The 20,821-nt window shown below is 45.6% G+C and overlaps 1 long non-coding RNA gene and 1 pseudogene across 2 annotated transcripts in view; both read right to left on the minus strand.

Moving 5' to 3' along the window:
* Window positions 1–20,821, minus strand: part of LOC119864451 — a 78,900-nt gene that overhangs the window by 8,816 nt on the left and 49,263 nt on the right. For both annotated transcript variants that reach the window (XR_005386815.1, XR_005386816.1), the window contains one exon: window positions 11,315–11,391. This is a non-coding gene — a long non-coding RNA (uncharacterized LOC119864451). The remainder of the gene's footprint in view (window positions 1–11,314; window positions 11,392–20,821) is intronic.
* Window positions 6,122–9,365, minus strand: LOC119878367 (annotated as a pseudogene).

Below are 20,821 nucleotides of genomic sequence, written 5' to 3' on the forward strand. Positions count from 1 at the left end.
AGTAAAGGAAGATGCAGAGTGGTCAGGAAGGCAGACATAGAGGTTGTGATAAAAGAGACAAGGAAGGGCAGACAGATCACGTAGGCCTTTTGACCACCATCCCCACTTTGGCTTTTACAGTGACTGAGCTGAATGAGCCTTCAAATGGTTTCAGAAGAGTTATAGGATCTTACTTTTGCTTTAAGTGGATCGAGATGGCTGCTCCATGTAGAATCTCACAGCGGGGCATGGGGAAAGGCAGGAAAACCCCACAAAAGGCTTCTGAAGAATTCAGGCAAGAGAAGATGGTCACTTGAATTAGTATCTAGCAGTGGAGATAATAGAAAACAGCTGGATTCTGGATCTATATTGAAGGTCAAGATAAAAGGTTTTTTTTTTCTGATGCACTGGATGGGGGTTTGAAAGACAGCAAGGAATTAAAGACAACTCTGAGGTCTGGAGGCTGAGTAACTGGGAAGACAGCCTTGCAGTCAAGTCACAGGGGTGAAGAATACAGAGGAGTATGTGTGGTGAGATCATGTTTATTTGCAGAAACTGGAGGAGAGGTTACATGAGTAGTTGGATATACAATTCAGTGGGAGAATGACAAATGTGGGAGGTGTCCACCTACAAACAGCACGGAAGGCAGGACAGGAGATGATCTCACTCCAGACCCGGCCCCCACCCCGGAGTGACTATAAACAGAAAAGACCAATTGCCATGCACCACGCCTCGTGCAAAGCCTCGTGCCCTTGCGTTCGGGTCGCGCTCAGGTGGGCCTTACTCCTCAACTTACCAGGATTATGGGAAATATTTCAATCTGACACATATAATAAGCATGATGCATAAGTAGGTAGCCATTTAGGACAGATCTCTCATTGTCAGACTCTTAACTGTGAAATGAATAAATTAAATTTCTTCTATCAGGTAACATTTTTATTATCATGTATATTTTCTACTTGCTAAGAAAGAAAGCAATGTGCAAATATTTTGTGGTTTAAGTAAGTATCTACAGGAATAGCCATATGGTGTGATGATGGCTAGAGGGCCTCACAGATCCTACTTTCATGCAGTGCACATGCCTCCCAGGCACAACCGTACAATCTACATTAGAGAAAATATAGCATTTGAATAACAAGAGATCACTGCGATAAACTGGGCCCATAAGGCTTATTATAAACATCTTCTAAATATAAATTGCTCTTCGAATTCTATCCTGTAGGAGGAATAGAGTTTTTCATGCAAACCAAAGAACGTCATAAAGCCGACTGGCAGACACCTAAAACCCTTATCATAGGAACTTAGTTTTTAGTGATCTCTAAATTATTACCCAGAAATACAGTTTGGATCCTAATAACTAACTCATTCCAGAAACATTCACCACGAGCTTCATGTGGTTTCCGACACGCTCTGACGCAGGCGCTGATGACACAGCGATGGGCAAAACACATCAGGCGACTGCCCCCATCCACAGGGTTTGGTCTTCCTCCGCAGGTGGAAGAGACAATGACTGAATAAATCTGTAACATGTCACAAGGTGGCGAGCACCACGAAGAGCGGGCACGCAGGGCAGGGGATCCGGGGCGGGGTGGCTGTCGTGTAAGTCCTGCGCTCAGAGATTTCCAACTAGATTATACTGTATGAGACTGGTTGACGACTGTCTGCTATTCAAGCACACATAACAGAACAAAGGCCCCATGGAGTGAGGAAAGGTGACCCAGCTTGGAAAGGGCAATCGTGGAAACAGACACCAGGTCTTCTAAATTGCCCTCAGAGATCTTTTCCTGCTAATGCAGTAGAGAGGGGCAGCATTCCTGTTCTGCAGACTAGGAGTAGGAGAGAGAGAGAAAAAAAAGCTCATTAGCCTTAGGGACAACTGCTGATGACTGTCTAATGATCACAGTTTAATAAGTGGGATATATATATAGTAAGAGTACAGTTGTTACTTGAACAACATGTGTTTGCATTGTATGGGTCCACTTCTTTATACAGTACAGCACCATAGATGTCTTTACTCCCATGATTCTCTTTTTTTAAAGATTTAGTCATTTAAGAGAGAATGAGAAAGAGTGTGTACACGAGTTGGAGGGGCAGAGGGAGAGAATTCCAAGTAGACTCACTGCTGAGCATGAGTCCCGATGCAGGGCTTGATCCAGAGACCATGAGATCATGAGCTGAGCCAAATCCAAGAGTCAGGCACTTAACTGACGGCATCGCCCAGGAGCCCAATGGCTGCACCACCCAGGCGCCCCTCTTCCTTATGATTTTAATAACATTTTCTTTTCCCTAGCTCACTTCATTGTAAGATACATATTAATCTACTGGTTATATCATCGGTAAGGTTCCAATCAACAGTGGGCTACTAACTAACAGTCAAGTTTTGGCAGAATCAAAAATTATACGTGGATTTTCAGCTGTGCTGGGGGATGCTGTCGGGACCCCTAATCCCCACGTTGCGGGGAGGTCAGCTATATTCTAGTGAATTTGTAGTTCTTTACGGTATTACACTGTCCAATTTTGTCACTTCTACAAAAACCTGAAGCAGAGAATACAATGTTCATTGAAACCTGTTTCAGTAACTAAATTTGAGCTACTGTTGATGAAATTGAGTACTGTATATTTCCTGTTATGAGAGTATCTCATGCGCACGCATGCACACACACCATCCCTACAGAGCCTTGTGTGCCACTCGATGCCAGAGAAACTTCCCTGTTTTATCCACAAAGTTCACATTTCCAAAGCCAACCAACAGCACTGCACACATGGACTAGCGGTAATAGAAGTGAGGGATGTCTCGGTCCAGTTAGACCAGAGGAGTGGCAAACATTGTTGCCGCCAAAACCAACGGAAAACCCATTTACAAATATGACGGTCACAAATGACACTTCCCTACAAAACAAAAGTGGCACATCCTGCTGTCTTGTCCAAACTCTCTGTGGCCACAACCAATCGAGAGCTTCCAGCTTTCCTGCACTTGCTTGCTTCCCTTACGTTTGTCACCTCAGATACATGACTTTTCTTTTTTGCAGCTCAGGTTTTGATTTTTTGGTAACTTCTAAAACTTTCTAAGGTTTGGTTGTATTGATTTCTTCAAAGAATATTAAAACTTTCTAGCTAAGGATCTCCTACAAATGACTGTGTTGTCTTTACTTCAAATAATTAATAAACTTCCTTTGTACTTAAGAGTCATTAGGCACACACACACACACACACACACAAGAGTCATTAGGCACCATGACAACCCACTGGTTAGTTCTCAACATTTTGCAATTCAGATCACTAGTCAGCTTTCTTCCTGGTCTTCAGACCTGCTTCAATACAACAGGGAAGTATAAAAACAACTTTCATCAGTGAAAAATCCCTAGGAGTTCAGGATTGTTGCACTCTAATGGATACATGGAAGCAAATGTGTATTTCTAGAAATCAATGAATTTATGACTATAAAATATACAGCACCTGTAAATTGAAGAGCTTCTTCCTCAAAAATATAGCCAATAAAAAAGACAGTGCATACATACAAAAAAGCCTTAAATAATAAGGGAGGAAAATAAGTAGAACATGTTAAAAAGCTGGCCAAATGAGAGAGGCATCCTGCCTCTCAGGATGGTTTCCTTATCTTTTACTGCATTTTATAAATGTCATAAAATAATGATGATTTTTTTTATTGGAGTTCAGTTTGCCAACATATAGCATAACACCCAGCACTCATCCCATCAAGTGTCCCCCTCAATGTTCGTCACCCAGTCACCCCACACCCCCACCCTACCTCCTTTTCTTCCACCCCTTGTTCATTTTCCAGAGTGAGGAGTCTGTCATGTTCTGTCTCCCTTTCTGATATTTCCCACTCATTTTTTCTCCTTTCCCCTTTATTCCTTTTCACTATTTTTATATGCCCCAAAAGAATGAGACATTATAATGTTTGCCCTTCTCCGATTGACTTACTTCACTGAGCGTAATACCCTCCAGTTCCAAATGATGACTATTTTACAGGAGAAAAAAACACTTTTTTCTTTAAATTAAGAGGTATCACACTGGGAGAATCCTTTCAATGACTGGGAAAAAAATACGGTCACACAATACAGTTTGCGAACAGCAGACATATACAATGCCTGTTGTCAACTTTCTCCATCATTAACCCCATGACAAAACTCTTTTAAAAGTACAAGGGGAGGCTACAGAAGGAGTTGCTTCCACCTGTATTCCTGTTTGCAGTTTCTTCCTCATGTTTGTCAAGACAGAAAGAAGCATTTTTTTTCTTTTCTTGCTTTTAAGTCTTTAGTTTAAAAAAAAAAGGCAAACCTATAGGATTTTCAATTTTTGGTGACAGTCATGGAAATCTGGAGACTCATGAGTTCTACGACTAGGGTTTCTGAACTGAAATTAAGAATTCAAGGATTACAGTTAAAGTCTCAGAGCAAAAGATATGAGGCTGAGTATTTTTCAACGAAAGCCCAAAGAGAAAAACAGAGGCTGATGACAGAGAAGAGCTGTGACATAAACCACAGATGATGTCGGAATTGTGATTTCTGTTAAATCTTGCCATGTATGCATGGATGTATGTACAGATACACACACATAGATCTCCGACAGTTCTTGTTCCTCAACGGTTATGCTCAAGGTTTGGTGGGGGGGGAACCATCATTCTTTGTCTTGGGATATTTTGCTTACTTTTTGCTATGAATGGACATAGAAAATTAAGTATAAAGATAATTTACAGATTTCAATTATAAAAGAAAATATCACCTTTTTAGTCCATAAAATCCAGACACCTACTGATAAAGCATCCTAGGAGAATCATCACTAGAAAAGTCCAATGGGACACACGGAAAAACTGCACGTTAACTACTTCCAAAGACAAAATTATTTTCACACTTTCTAGAGGTATTCAATATTTAATGTTGATGCCTGATGGAAAGGTCTTAAGTACTACAAACACTCAGACATTGTAGAAAAGGATGTAGTACTGCCACGTCTACCATCAATTCTATCTAAATAAGTGCTATTTTATGGTGTTAGTTATTACTGTATATAAAAGTATTGAAGACCAAGATTCTTTGGACATATTCTTACAGTTTCCCCAAATGTGTAAGATGGCAATAGGACTTTTTTGAGCATTTATTTTTTTCCCTCCTGATTCACTAGCACCTCTCAAAAATAAGCTCTAGAGAATCATGAAGTCCATTCAATAATTTCCTACTAAACACCCTAAATTACATATAAGACCACCATGATGATATAGATCTACTCAGATTGTCAAGGAATTATTTAACTTAGATTATGAGCAGCTACATTTACCAGTGCTTCCAGTCTGGGACCTCATTTCTAAGTGTGTGAGTTGGTTCTCCTGTTTCCATAATAACCAATTTAACAATCAGCTTGGCAGTCAACTACTTTAGAGGTAGTTTCATTAATGTTAGCCCTCTTCTCATTTATACATGAATCGACTGATACTGTGGGACTACTTATTTTTCTAATATACTTGTAAAAGGGCTCTGAATTCAAAGTAACAAACCTTCTGGAAGAATTAGCTCAGGCTCTTTTGTTTAAACTCAATCTTTTCCTTGTAGAACCTCAATGTATATTTTAGAATTTTCTTCCAATACTTTAGGACTCACTTAAAGTTCTAGTCCTAATATGACAATCTCCTTTTGTTGCTGCAAGGACCTAGAAATGCAACAAAGTTATGAGCTAGAAGTTTTTCAGTTTTTGAATGTCAGTAAAAACCAAAAAGAAAAGGAAACAATTAAGAAATTCAAGAAATTAAATTGGAATACAAAGTGGTCTTCATTTCACAGGACTCCCTCTATCGTTAATCCTCACGAGAATGAAGGAAGCTACTCCCTTACTGTATAATGAAAATTGTGATTTTTGTAATGCTTTTTCCAAATCAAAAAGCTCTCAAAACTAGTTCTTTCTCTCTCCTCTTTCCTGGTTTTGGGTAAAAGACTATTCTTAGTAGATGATCTGGTACATAATGAGCACTGCTGGTTGGCTGCACACACACGTACAACAACATGAACCCAACAAGTAGACAAACATCACTCTCCTTTCACGGCATTTGTCGTTTCTAATGGCTGAGTAATATTCCATTGTATCATAGACCACAGATTCTTGTTGTTGTTGTTGTTGTTTTCTCAACTTTATTGAGGTGGTGGGGGGAGTCAGGGAAGGAAGAGGTGTGGACTTGAAGGTTTTTGTTTTTTTAATGCAAAATAATTTATTTTGTGTTTGATACCAGATGAGACGATAAGGGTGATGGTGCTCATGCCCATACGCCGGCTCCAGGTGAAGTGCTCTAGGCTTCGGGCTCACTCTGCTACCTAAGAAGGTCTTTCTCAGCTTTAGCTCTACACAATGCTTGTGACTCAGCGCCTTGCAGGTTTGGGCATTATGGAAACTTTCACAGACTTGCTGAAGGGGATGGTGCCCTCGATGCTGGTTTCCACCTGGGGTGACACTTCGCCACCGTCAATCCAGGGGGATTTGGGAATGCGGGAATTGGAGTTGTAGGCCAGCAGCAGCCTCACATCCACCTGGCATGGTTCTGTCCAGGCAGTATGGGAGGGGTACACCTGAGTGATAAGCCGGTGGCGCCCTGGGCCAGGATTCTGCAAGTCTGCCGGCTTAGGATGAATCATCTGAGCCTGGCCATCTGGATAGAAGACCTGGACCTTCACAGCACTCTGAGGGTCCTGGACATTTTCCAGGGTCGCATCGACATGCAGGGCCACAACCAATCCAGATGTAAACTGCAAGGGGTTGTCTGACTCACCTGCTGGCTCAATGATGCTGGCTGAAGTGTGTGGATCTGCTCTGGAAGGGGGAGGTGCAAGAAGGTACTCTGCCTCAGCATGGTCCATAGAATTTTGACCACTTCCACAGGTTTGGATGTCATGAGTCGGGGCATAAGGTCAAGAAGTTTGTCCACAAAGCTGTCCTTTAGGTGGGGCAAATCCGCAATAAAACACCTCTGAAAAAAGTCCACTTCCTGTAAAAAGTTTTGACACATCCCAAATAAGGGGTCAACTCCTCGAGTAGTCCGTGCTGTTACTATAAGTTGCAAGGCTTTGGCCTGCAGCCTCAGGTGATGTATAATCACCACCTGTTTATTCTCCACACCACTGTACATGAACTCCATTTGGTAGGTCTCTTCCATGATCTGTTTTGCTGCTGTGGAGGCCAAGTCACTCTGCTTCAAATATAAAGGGGCAGCCACATTCCAGAGCTTTTCTTGCAAGGCCTTGATGAGAAGAAGCTGACACCAAAGATAGGTAGCCGAGAACTCCTAGCAGCGACTCCTGCTAGTTCAGACTGAAGTTCTCCACGTTTTTGAAGATCCTGGATGGTGAACTCCAGCAGCTTCTGGGTTCCCTGAGGGTTCCGGTGCTCTGAAGACTGTACACCCTTTCAGAGCTCTGCTGCAGGAACTGATGGGATGGGTCCTCATGGGGCGCAATACCGGGAGAAATGGCCGATGACACTAGTTTTCTACCTGGTAACCTTAAGGCAGGAACAAGATGAGAAAGACTGTCTCAGAGGTAGGCATAATGCCTGAAGGTATGATCTGAGAACAGTGCTGGCATTGTTGAACAGGTTTTAGCAGCATTAAAAATAAGAACCAAAACTGCAATGTAAGCTGGTTCATCCATGTCTGGTTCAGCTGTGTCAAAAAACGGATGGGTGCTCAGGAGCTCTGGCACCAAGGGAAGCACCAGGGTTGGATGCCGACTTCCCAGAAACTTCAAGCACTTCCATATAGAGTCCCTATCAGTAGGGTACTTGGTTAAATTTTTCAGCAGCTCCGCCAGTGCAAGATGAATCCCTTCTTTAGTCGAAACATTAGTACAGCATAAAAGTTCATGAAGAGCCTCTCGAATATCTCTGGATGAATCCTCTAACACAGCCAGGACAGTGTCAAGCTGATCCTCTCGGAGAGTGATATTATTAGAAATTTTTCTCATGCTGTGTATGGGCTGCAGATGTACTTCCTCAATTTCATCATTAAACATGTCAACCAGGAAATCAGGGCGGCACTTCTCCGCAAAAGAAGGTGAAGATTGGGCCAGCACGCAGAGAGCCTCCACAGCAGCAATGAGGACCTCATACATCTCATCTTCCAATCCCTGAACAAAGGCTCCACAAGCTCCTGACTCAATCAAGTTCACAGCTCCTGTATCTATTTCTTCTTTGGGAGCATCACCTCCTCACTTTCTGCCACTGGAAAACTCTCCTGACCTGTAAAGTTCCTTGGCATGTTCATGTGCAGTGCATTTTCTCCTGAGATCGGACATGAGCTTCTTGTCGAGTGTTTGCTCCAGGAAATGAGAACTGACTTGTTCCATTGAGCCCAACAGCTTTGCAGCCTGAACTCGAACCACCCAGGAGCCATCATTGACCATGGGGCAAATTTTTCCAAATGCATCACCAACTAAGCGAATTTCTTCATTAGGAGAAGGAATGGAGACAACGCTTTCAGGATAGAGCTGACTGACAACCCAGATAAGTTGGACTGCAGCACTGCGCCCTTGTTCATAGTCATCAGACAACAATTTACAGGCCTGATTATAAATTGCTTGGTGTAATTTCAGTCCTCTCTCATGAAGCTGCAACATGGCTTTTATAGCTGCTGTTCTGACACGTGGGTCTTGGTCACTGAAGTAATCCCCTATCATCTTCTGGACATCTCTGACAGCTAGGCCTTCTCCATCTTTTGTGACACTTTTCTCCAAAGAGCCAAGATTGCCAAGTAATTGCAGGCACTTATTTCTTACACCATGAGACGTATCTGTGAGGTGCTTGCAGGCTACATCAACTAATCCCATCTGGATAGCTTGATTCTCTGGGAGTCTGGTGCCAGTTGCAAGCAAGCTGTCCAACAGTTGAGCAAGGACTTGATGAGCCTTTTCATTCTGCAGGATGTTATTGGCATCATCCATAATGCAGTCTGGTGAAAATCCTGCAGTCTTTGATAATAAACCCAACAATGATGCAATTTTCAGTCTCACAGATGGATCATTCTCCATAATAATGTTCCAAGAGAATCCTAACTACTCCTTCCACACTTTCTGCTTCAACAGGCTTTCTGGCAAACTGGAGTAGATACTGCAAAGCATCCGCTGGGAAGGGAGCTTTACACAGATCTACGTGGAGTGCTGCAGATTTACTTGGTTTTGTCAATCGCAGTTTCTTGGTTGCAATTTCCTCCTGTTGTTGCTGGACCTCCTTAGTGAATTCGTCGTACACTCGTTTCTTTAGGTGAGCCGCCATGACTTCCCGCCAGACCACAGCTTCTTGATCCATCATCTTTCGATGGACACCGAGGTTCCTTCCACAGTTTGGCTATTGTGGACATTGCTGCTATAAACATTGGGGTGCAGCTGTCCCGGGTATTATGCTGAGTGAAAACAGTCAATCGGAAAAGGACAGACATTATATGGTCTTATTCATTTGGGAAATATAAAAATTAGTGAAAGGGAATAAAGGCAAAGGAGAGAAAATGAGTGAAAGTATCAGTGAGGGTGACAAAACAGGAGACACCTAACTCTGGGAAACAAACAAGGGGTAGTGGAAGGGGAAGTGGGTGGGAGTGGGTGACTGGGTGATGGGCAATGAGGGGGGCACTTGGCGGGATGAGCACTGGGTGTTGTGCTATATGTGGACAAATTGAACTCCAATAAAAAATTAAAAATTCAAAAAAAAAGAAAATGGGCCCTTTATGTAAAATAAGCAAACATTTAACTGATGTATTCAGTAGGTCCAATAAATGGAAATGTAGGACACTAAAAAAAAAAAAAAAAAACACCAGGGAAATCTTCAGGGTTCTAAAGTATGTCATTGTTTTTCAAAAGATATCCGAGTGATATAAACAGGAACACCACAAGTACAGAAGTAAAAGCTGCTGAAGGCACAGATATAAACAATTTCACTACTATGTTAAATGCCGTAGATCATCATGAGAAAGATTTAAATGCATCAGTAAATAAGAATCTTTAAGTTTTGGACACAGTTATTTTTTTAACATAAGCAAATATGCAATAATGTATTTCAAATGTGAAAAAGTACCTGTACCCATGGCCACCCTGGAGGAAGAGCACGCCAAGGGGCATGCTATCGGGATCCCCCACATGACAGAGCAGCCACCTGCCTCAGTGAAGCAACCGACTTCGGCCACTGAGCAACATCCTAAACGAAATCAAGAGCCCGCCAGAGCTACTACACTGGGGCAAGCTGAAACTTATGGGCCTGAGCAGTTTGAGCCGGGCATGGCAGTTGGTGCTGAGTGCATGGCCCGAGCCGAGATGCTAGCTGCTGAGGCCAAGCCAATTTACAAGGCAGTCACACCTCTGATTCACTGTCCCGACCTGGAGGAGCCACCTACACACTTGGCCACCCTGCAACAAGAGCTCCCCCAGGTGCCCACTATCAATGTCCCCGGCATGCCATGCCAAAGGAATCACCTGCCTCAGTGCAGCAACCAGCTTTGGCCCCTGAGCAACATCATGTCAGCAGCCCACCCCAGCTCTGAAGGTGGGGCCTGATGAAGCTTCTGGGCCTGAGGTGATCGAGCTGGGCAGGGCTGTCGGTGCTGAGTGCTTGGCCAGAGTAGAGATACCAGCTGCTGAGTTGAAGCCAATGCATGAGGTGGTCAAATCTCTGATTCACTCTCCCAACAAGGAGGACCCACCTGCAATCTTGGCCACCCTCGCAGTAGATCATGTCCCAGCGCATGCTATCAGGGTCTGCCACATGCCGGAGCAACCACTCGTCTCAGTGGAGCAAATAGTGTCCACCCCTGTGCAATATCCTGAACCACCTCAACAACTGGCCCCAGCTCCTACCTTGGGGCCTGCTAAAGCTTCAGGGCCAGAGGTGATTGAGCTGGTCATGGCTCGAGCCGAGAAGCCAGCTGCTCAGACCAAACCAATGCATGTGGTGGTAACACCTCTGACTCACTGTTCCGACATGCAAGAGCTACCTGTACCCGTGGCCACCCTGGAGGAAGAGCACGCCCAGGTGCATGCTATTGGGTTCCCGCACATGCCGGAGCCGCCACCTGCCTCAGTGGAGCAAATGACTTTTGCCACTGAGCAACATCCTGAACCAAATCAAGAGCCTGCCAAAGAGACTACAGTGAGGCCAGCTGAAGCTTCTGGAGATGGAATACTTCCAAACTCGTTCTATGAGGCCAGCATCACCTTAAGTCCAAAAGCAGACAAAGACCCCACCCGACCAAAAAGGAGAGTTATAGACCAATGTCTCCGATGAACACGGATGCAAACGTTCTCAACAATATACGAGCCAATAGGATCCAACGGTACATTGAGAAGTTACTCACCGTGACCAGGTAGCATTTATCCCCGGGATGCAAGGCTGGTTCAACACTTGTCAAACACTCCATGTGACTGATCAGATCTGCAAGAGAAAAAACGAGAACCAGATGATCCTCTCAATAGATGCAGAGAAAGCATTTGACAAAATACGGCATCCATTCCTGATCCAAACGCTTCAGAGTATAGGGATAGAGAGAACATTCCTCAGCATCTTCAAAGCCATCTATGAAAAGCCCGCGGCAAATTATCATTCCCAAGGGGGAAACGCTGGGAGCCTTTCCCCGAAGAAGATCAGGAACGAGACAGGGATGTCCACTCTCATCACTGCAATTCAACATAACACTAGACGTCATAGCCTCAGCAATCTGGCAACAAAAAGAAATAAAAGGCATTCAAATCGGCCTAGAAGAAGTCAAACTCTCCCTGTTCACAGATGACATGATACCATACACCTGGAAAACCCAAAAGACTCGACCCCAAGACTGCTAGAACTCATACAGCAAATTCGGCAGTGTGGCAGGGTACGAAATCAATGCCCAGAAACCAGTGGCCTTTCTAGACGCTAACGATGAGACTGAAGAAAGAGAAATTAAGGAGTCAACCCCATTTGGGATGGCACCCGAAAGCATGCGCTACCTAGGAATAAACCTAACCAAAGAGGTCAAGGATCTCTATCCGAAAAATGACAGAACACGTCTGAAAGAGACTGAGGAAGACACAAAGAGATGGCAAACTATTCCATGCTCATGGATCTGAAGAATGAATATTGGGAAAACGTCAACGTGACCGAGGGCAATTTACACAATGCAATCCCTATCAAAATACCATGGACTCTCTTCAGAGAGCTGGAACAGATCATCTGAAGATTTGTGTGGAATCAGAAAGGACCCCGAATGGCCACAGGAAGAGTAGCCAAGAAAACCACAGCGGGGGGCAGTACAATGCCGGATTTCAGGTTGCACTGCACAGCTGTGCTCACCAAGACAGTGTGGTACAGGCACAAAAACAGACACATCCATCAATGGAACAGAAGAGGAATCCAGAAGTGGACCCTCCACTCAGTGGTCAAGACCACATATTCGACCAAGCAGGAGAGACCATCCACTGGAAAAAAAGACAAGTCTCTTCCATAAATGCCACTGGGAATGCTGGACAGCCACATGCAGAGGAGTGAACCTGGACCACTGTCTCACACCAGACACAAAGATAAACTCAAAATGGATGAAAGATGTAAATGCGAGATGAGATTCCATCAAAACCCTAGGGGAGAACACAGGCAACACCCTTCCCGAACTTGGCCACAGCAACTTCATGCAAGATACACCCACAAAGGCCAGAGAAACAAAAGCAAATATGAACTATTGGGACTTCATCGGGATGAGAAGCTTCTGCACAGCCAAAGAGACACTCAACAAAACCAACAGACAACCTCCAGAATGGGAGAAGCTACGTGCAAATGACCCGTCGGGTAAAGGGCCAGCATCCACGATCTCTAAAGAACCTATTCAACTCAACAGCAGAGAAACCAACCATCCAATCCGGAAATGGGCAAAAGACACGAACCGAAACAGCACAGAGCAAGATGTAGACGTGACCGACAAGCCCATGACAAAGTGCGCTGCATCACTGTATTTCCATCAGGGAAATACAGATCAAAACCACAAGGAATTCCACCTCACAGCGGTGAGAATGGGGAACATTGGCCAGACAGGAAACCACAAATGTTGGACCGGATGTGCAGAAAGGGGAACGCTTTCAAAAAGGAAAAATTTCAGAGGTAGCCATACTCACCTGATAGGGACCAAGCGGGAGGGGCGGGCTCCCGGCCAGGCTGGGGTGCTTAGGGAGGGACCCGAGAGCGGGGAGGGGGGAGGGGGGCGAGGGAACAGCCAAGGGCCTTGGGGGGGCTCCTGGGGCCCAGCGGCCCAGGCCCTCAAGCCACCGCCCCAAGGCCCTGCCCTGACATTGCAAGGTGCCTGCACCCTAACCCCTCTGAGCGCACGCACATGGGTTCGGCGGCACCTCCCTGAGCCCGGGGGGAGGGGCCCCACACCCTCCCTGAGCCGCCCGAAGGAGACCTGACCTGGCCCGTAGGAGGCCCCTCCGCCGCCCCCTCCGCCAACAGGTGCCACCACTCCTCCCCCATGTAGCCCTCTGCCCTTGGCAACCTGGCGGCCCAAAGGGTGTTGGCCCAGCTCGCCACGGGAGCGCCTCCATGTGGCCACCGAGGACCGCTGTCCCCCACCTGGTCCCTCCCAGGCATCCGCCATGCCACGAGCGAGGGCCAGATGCCCCTCGCACAGCCACCCTGGGGCCCGTCACGCCTCCCGGGGCCCACGCTGACCTGCGTGCCGGGGCCGAGGCCTGCAGAGCCACTGCCGCGAGCCCGCAGTGCGGGGAACCACGGGCCTGGAGCGGCGGCGAGGCCGACTAACCTCCTGCCCCAGTGGCGGGATCGCTGCATCTGTGCCCAGCTCCTCCCGGGCCACGCCCTGGGGACTTTGGTCACGCTGGGGGTCAGGCGCCAGGGTAAGCTCCCGGCCATGCCCCGGCCACGCCCTGGCCACAGAGAGGCCCGCCCCCAGCAATAAACCTAACCAAATAGGTAGATCTATACTCTTAGAGCTATAGAACACTCATGAAAGAAATTGAAGCGAACACAAAGGAATGGAAAAAATTCCATGCTCATGGATTTGAAGAACACATATATGGCCCCTGGGCCTCGAGGCACGAGGCCGAGACACTACAGAATGCTGCCCTAGAACACACATGGGGCTTCACGCTCTCCTGGGAAGACCCAGCATCACGGGGCCCCACGACCCTGGGCCGCCCGGGCTGCCGAGCTGCGGTTAGGGGCTCAGGGGTGGCTCAGGCACCAGCATGCCCCACATGGAGGGTCCCTGGAGAAGTGCACGGTGGCCTGGCCTTGCATCGCATCTCTGCCCTGTCTGAATTCCATCACACCAGACAGGGAGACAGGCGCACCACGTCCTCAGCAGGTGCTCTGTGAGGGGGTCATTGCCCCCCAGACCCTGCTCCCCCTTTGCCTGCCACGCCTCCAATTCCCACTGCTCAGGGCTCAGGTCTTAAATCCCTCACCTGTACCTACAAATACGCTACATCGGATCAAACAAGGGAGACTGCCCCCCACACCCGCCGTGCCCAGCACACCGTCCTCCCCGTTCAGTATTCTCCTAATTCCCTGGAACCCCTCCCTCTCCAAGGACCCCAGCTAAGGGCACACCTCCAGGACCTGGTCTCTCCATCCCATCACTGCCCTGCACCGTGGAGTTAGGACAGGGAAATTGAGTCAGCCATAGACCACAGGAGAGTACCACGCTGGGAATGCTGGGCAGTGGCATCTGGTGCTGGAAGTGAGGCCAGGGCAGAGCTGGCTGCTGTTCCCACATCCTTTCTTCACCACTAGCACAACCGTCTAGCCTCTTACTTTCATCTGGGGCTCAGAGACCTAAGATAAACACCCTGTGATCCAGCCTGCTCTTGCAGCTAGATGTGGCCCAGAAGACAGGGGGTGAAAGGTCATGTAAGAGCTTCTGGAACGGCTCTTAAAGATGGCCTATTCTTCCTTTTGTCCCTCTGTTGCTGGGGACATGGTATTGATGTCCAGCCCTCTACCTACCATCTTGGTTAACGAGGATGAGGGCCACACACCAGCAGTGGCAGATCAGTGAAGAGATGGGAGACTGGGCTGGAAGGGCTGCATGGATCAGCCCTGCCACCTCAGCCATAAAGAGGCTCTCTGGAACCCGCACATGAGGGGGAAAGAGTGTTCACACTTGCATAAACCACTGTCATATGAAATTCCTAAGGACAGGCTGTGGCTGTCCTTCTGACCAGGGGCTCAGCATCAGCTGCACCCACGAGATTAGGGATGGTCCCTAAAGCTGACACACATAACCAAGAGTAAAAGCACACAACTTTCCCATAGGGAGCAAAGTGCCATCTGGCAAGATCAAGCACCCATCCCCGATTAAAAACAGCAAAACCTGGAACAAAGTAGTTTTCTGACATCATAAAGATATTACCTGCAATCCACGTCCAATCTCAGACCCAGCCCGAAAGCCCCAAGCAGAAGTAAACGCTGCATCAGGAGCCGACAAGCCTGATGTGTTCTGACCAGCAAAATAAAACACAAAGCCAGAAATCCAAAGGACAAACTCATGAACGTGGATCCTACAATGTCTCCCAGCATCCTACAAACATTACTACATTTAACTTGACTACCAAAACGTGACTTAAGATAAATGTATTAGGGATGCCTGGGTGGCTCAGTGGTTGAGCATCTGCCTTCCAACCGGGGTGTGACCCTGGGGTCCTGGGATCAAGTCCTGCATCGTGCGGGCTCCCTGCAGGGAGCCTGCTTCTCCCTCTGCCTCTGTCTCTACCTCTCTCTGTGTCTCTCATGAATAAATACATAAATAAAATCTTAGAAAAAAAAAAGAAAATCACGCAGCACATGAGAACCGGAACGATCTCAACAAATGAATAAAGACAATCAATAGACAGCAACAGCATGATTAACAGAATAATCACCATACCTAACGAGATTTTAAAGCAGGTAATGTAGGAATCATTCGATAAACAGCCACAAACACACCTGGAAAAAATGAAAGAAGAAAAAGGAACCAGCAAAGAGATAAAAGATACAAGAGAGACTCAAATACAAATGTTGGAGCTGAAAAAAAAATCAAATAAAAAGCTCGACAGGTGCAGAGAACGGAGAGCCTAGTGAACTTGCAGGCGGAATGACAGAGATAGCCCACATGGATAAAACAGAGCAGAGACTGGGAAGGAAATCCCAAAAATACAGTGACCCATAGGACCGTAACAAAAGATCCCACATTCATGTCCACGGAGTCACCAAAGACGAGTAAGAAAATGGCTACAAAACTTCAGAGAATTAGTGGATGAAAAGACCCCAAATTTGACAAAAGACCTAAATCTCCACACTCAGGAAACTGGAAAGACCCCAGTGCAGAAAAACCGAAGAAATCCACACCAGGACACAACACAGTCAAACGTCCGAAACGTCATGACAGGGGATGAGGCCGAACAGTAACGGGGGAGTAACGGTGCCTCTCCCACGAGAAACACGGTTAGAATTACCGCAGATTTCTCATCGGGGATCATGGAGGCCATGAGATGGTGGCCGGCTTTTCTAGTGCAGAGAGAAAAGAACTGTCTACCCAGAGCCCTTCAGGAATGAAAGAAATCAAGAGGGAAAAGTAGGAGGCCTTGTCACCAACAGACCTGCCCCAAGAGAAAGACCTGTAACCAGAAAGAAAAGGAGAAAAGGAAGCACCTGGGCATAGGGGAGGAAAAAATAACATAACATAAGCAAAAATATCCATGAATAAAATTTACTTCCCTTCTCTGCTACGTGCTGGTTGAAGCAAGTCACACAGCACTGCCTGGTGTGGCTCAAATGTATGCAGAAGAAATATTTAAGACAGTGATGTTGCAGGTGAGGCTGAAGGCCACGGAGGTGGGGTTTCTGCACTTCGCCCTATCCGGTAACATGTCGACAACAGTAGAATGTGACATTACGTGTCTGTAGTATAAAACCTCAAGCAGCACTGAGAAAGATACGCACTCACGGGCACAATGATATATCAAAGCTGAATTCTAAAAACGCGTTCGACTAACACAGAGGAAAGCAGGAAAAAGAAACAAAACATAAAATGACAGGTGGATGCTCTGACATAATAATTACATGAAAGAGAAGTGTTCTAAACATACAAAAGACAGACATTGGCAGACTGGTTTTTAACAAGTATGACCCAGGGACGCCCGGGTGGCTCAGCGGTTGAGCATCTGCCTTTGGCTCAGGGCATGATCCCGGGGTCCTGGGATTGAGTCTCGCATCCCTCCTGTGGGGAGCCTGATTCTTCCTCTGCCTGTGTCTCTGCATCTCTGTGTGTGTGTGTGTGTCTCTCATGAATAAATAAACTCTTTATAATCAAAAAAAATTTTAAGAAGAAAAATAAATGATAGAAAATCTGGACAAAGATTAGCAATGATACAGAGCACTCGAGAAGACCATCAGCCAACAGTATGTCAACAACAGGTATAAAACACCTCGCCCAAGAAGTGCAGAAAACACGTTGTCTTCAAGCACCCACAGAACTCACACCAAGACAGGCCATATCCTGGACCATGACACAAACTTCAACGTATTTACAAGAATTAAAATTCTAGAGCATGGTCTTTGAAAATCATGGACTCAAACTAAAAATCGGTAGCAGAAAAATCTCCAAATATTGAGAAACTAAGCAAAATGATTCTAAGCAATCCAGGAGTTGAAAGGAGATGTCAAAGGAAAGTTTTAAAAATACACAGAACGGAATGAAAGTGAGAATACCACACACCAATATCGGTGGTGCGTAGCTCTGAAAGGGAAATTTATGAGATTATTTGCTCATACTAAAAAAGAGAAAGTTGTCAAATAATCTAAGCTTCCATTTAAATAATCTAGAAAAAGAAGAACAAAGTAAAGCAAATTGAGAGGAAGGAATAGCATAGTAAATACAAGAAAAAAATCAAAGAAACTGAAAACAGGAAAAAAAAACCCAAAATCAACGAAACAAAAATGTGATCCCTTAAATATAGGAAATAAAATACGCAAACCTCTAGAGAAATGAGTGAGAGAGAGAGACTGATATGACGTAAATTAACAAAATCAGGAAAGAAACATCATTACAGACCCTGCGGAAACTGAAAAGATAAAGGAAACAGTAGTAAGACTTCACACATCAATTTGACCAATTCAAAGATACGGACAAGCTTCTCAAAAAAGCACAAGCCACTACAACTCATGCAGTAACATGTAAGTACTGTGAATAAAACATCTGAATAGTTCTGTAGTCTATTAAGTAAACTGAATTCTTAATTTTAAAATTCATATACCAATAAAATATAAAGAAATAAAGAAATAAAAAATAAACAGCGTATGTTCTCATTCATTTGGGGAATATAAATAATAGTGAAAGGCAATATAAGGGAAGGGAGAAGAAATGTGTGGGAAATATCAGAAAGGGAGACAGAACATAAAACTCCTAACTCTGGGAAATGAACTAGGGGTGGAGGAAGGGGAGGAGGGCAGGGGGTGGGGTTGAATGGGTGACGGGCACTGAGGGGGACACTTGACGGGATGAGCACTGGGTGTTATTCTGTATGGATGAAAACCTTCTGCTGGGTACGCATACTGGGAAAAAAACCTCAATTATCATAAAACCCATGTACAAACGACCCAGAGAGGGAACGTACTCTTCATTGGGAAAACCCTGGAGCTTTTCCCTTAAGGTCAGGAACACGACAGGGTGTCCACCCTCAACACTCTCGTTCGGCAGAATAGTAGTGGTCCTCGCTTTCCCAGCGACATTCCGAAACAGAAAAAAAAGGCATCCGGATCGGCAAAGAAGTCAAACTCTCACTCTTCACAGAGGACATGACACTCTATGTGGGAAACCTCACACAATCACTAGACTAGATCGTACGTAAGGGATCTATCCAACAAGACGCCTAACTAATGATCGTGGGTATCTATGCCCTGAATGTGGGAGTTGCCACGGATATCAATCAATCGCTAAGCAAAGTTAAGACATACTTAGATAATAATACCCTTTTACTTGGAGACTCGAATACGGCGCTTTCTGCAATTGACAGGTCTTCCAGGCACAGCATCTCCAAAGAAACAAGAGCACTAAAGGATACAGTGGACCAGGTGGATCTCACAGATATTTACAGAACTTTACATCCAAATGCAACTGAATTCACATTCTTCTCAATTGCACGTGGAACTTTGTCCAGAAGAGACCACATACTGGGTCACAAATCAGGTCATAATCGATACCAAAACTTTGGGATCGTCCCCTGCATATTTTCAGCCCATAATGCTCTGAAACTAGAGCTCAACCACAAGAAGTTTGCAAGGATTTCAAACACGTGCAGGTTAAGGACCATCCTGCTAAAAGGTGAAAGGGTCAACCAGGACATCAGAGAAGAATTAAGAAAATTCACGGAAACCAGTGAGAACAAAGATACAACCAACCGTTCAGAATCTCTGGGATACAGCAAAAGCGGTCCCAAATAGGGGAAAGACATCGCAATACAAGCATCAATCCAAACACTGGAAAGAACTCAAATACGAAAACTAACCTGGCACCTAAAGGAGCTGGAGAAGGACCAGCAAATGAAACCTTCACCCAGCAGAAGACGACGGTTAATAAAAATTTGAGCAGAACTCAATGAAATAGAGAGCAGAAGAACTGAGGAAACACATCCACAAAACCAGGTGGTGGACCTCTGAAAGAACCAATAAGAGAGAGAAAATCCATGAAGCCAGCCTTATTAAAAGAAGAGAGAAAAGACTCCAATTAACAAAAACATGAATGAGAAAGGAGAGATCACCACCACCACGTAGGAAATACAAGCGATCTGAAAAACTCATCCTGAGCAGCTATACGCCAATAAATTGGGCAATCGAGAAGAAACGAACGCATTTCCGGAAAACCACAAACTACCAAAAAGGGAACAGGAAGACACAGAAAACCCCAACAGGTCAATATCCAGGGAGGAAATTAAAGCAGTCATCATCAAAGACCTCCCAGGACACAAAAGTCTAGGGCCGAATGGCTTCCTGAAACACTGTGGAACACGTCGGAAAGAAACTGAGGAAGACACAAAGAGATGGAAAAGGGTTCCACGCTCCTGGGTTGGAAGAATTGATATTGGGGAAAATGTCAACGTGACCCAGGGCAATATACACAACTAATGCAATCCCTGTCAGAAATAGCACGGACTCTCTTCAGAGAGCTGGAGCAAGTCCTCTGAAGGCTGGTGTGGAATGCGAAAAGACCCCGAACGGCCACGGGAAGGGTCGCCAAGAAAACCACTGCGGGGGCAGCACAATGCCGGATTTCACGTTGTGCCACGAAGCTGTGACGGGCAAGACAGTGGGATACTGGCACAAAAACAGACACGCCGATCAATGGAACAGAAGAGAGCATCCAGAGGTGGACCCTCAACTCTATGGGCAACTAATATTCAGCCAGGCAGGAAAGACCATGCACGGGGAAAAAGAAAAGACAGTCTCTTCAATAAATGCTGCTGGGAACACTGGACAGCCACACGCAGAAGAATGAAACTGGACCATTCCTCTCACACCATACACAAGGATAAACTCAAAATGGATGAAGGATCTCAATTTTGCAAGACAAGAGTCCATCAAAATCCTAGGGCAGGACAAAGGCAACAACACCCTTCTTGAACTGGGCCACAGCAACTTCGTAGAAATGACATCAGCCACGAAGGCCAGAGAAACAAGAGCGAAGAAAAGGATTGCTGGGACTTCACCAAGATGAGCAGGTTCCACACAGCAAAAGAAACACCCGACAAAACTCAAAGCCAACCCACAGAGTGGGAGAAGACATGTGCAAATGACCCTGTCAGGTAAAGGGCCAGCATCCAAGATCTCTGAAGAACTTCTGCAA

Source organism: Canis lupus, unplaced genomic scaffold (genome assembly GCF_011100685.1).
Source record: "Canis lupus familiaris isolate Mischka breed German Shepherd unplaced genomic scaffold, alternate assembly UU_Cfam_GSD_1.0 chrUn_S1546H1734, whole genome shotgun sequence".
Taxonomy (NCBI): Eukaryota; Metazoa; Chordata; class Mammalia; order Carnivora; family Canidae; genus Canis; species Canis lupus.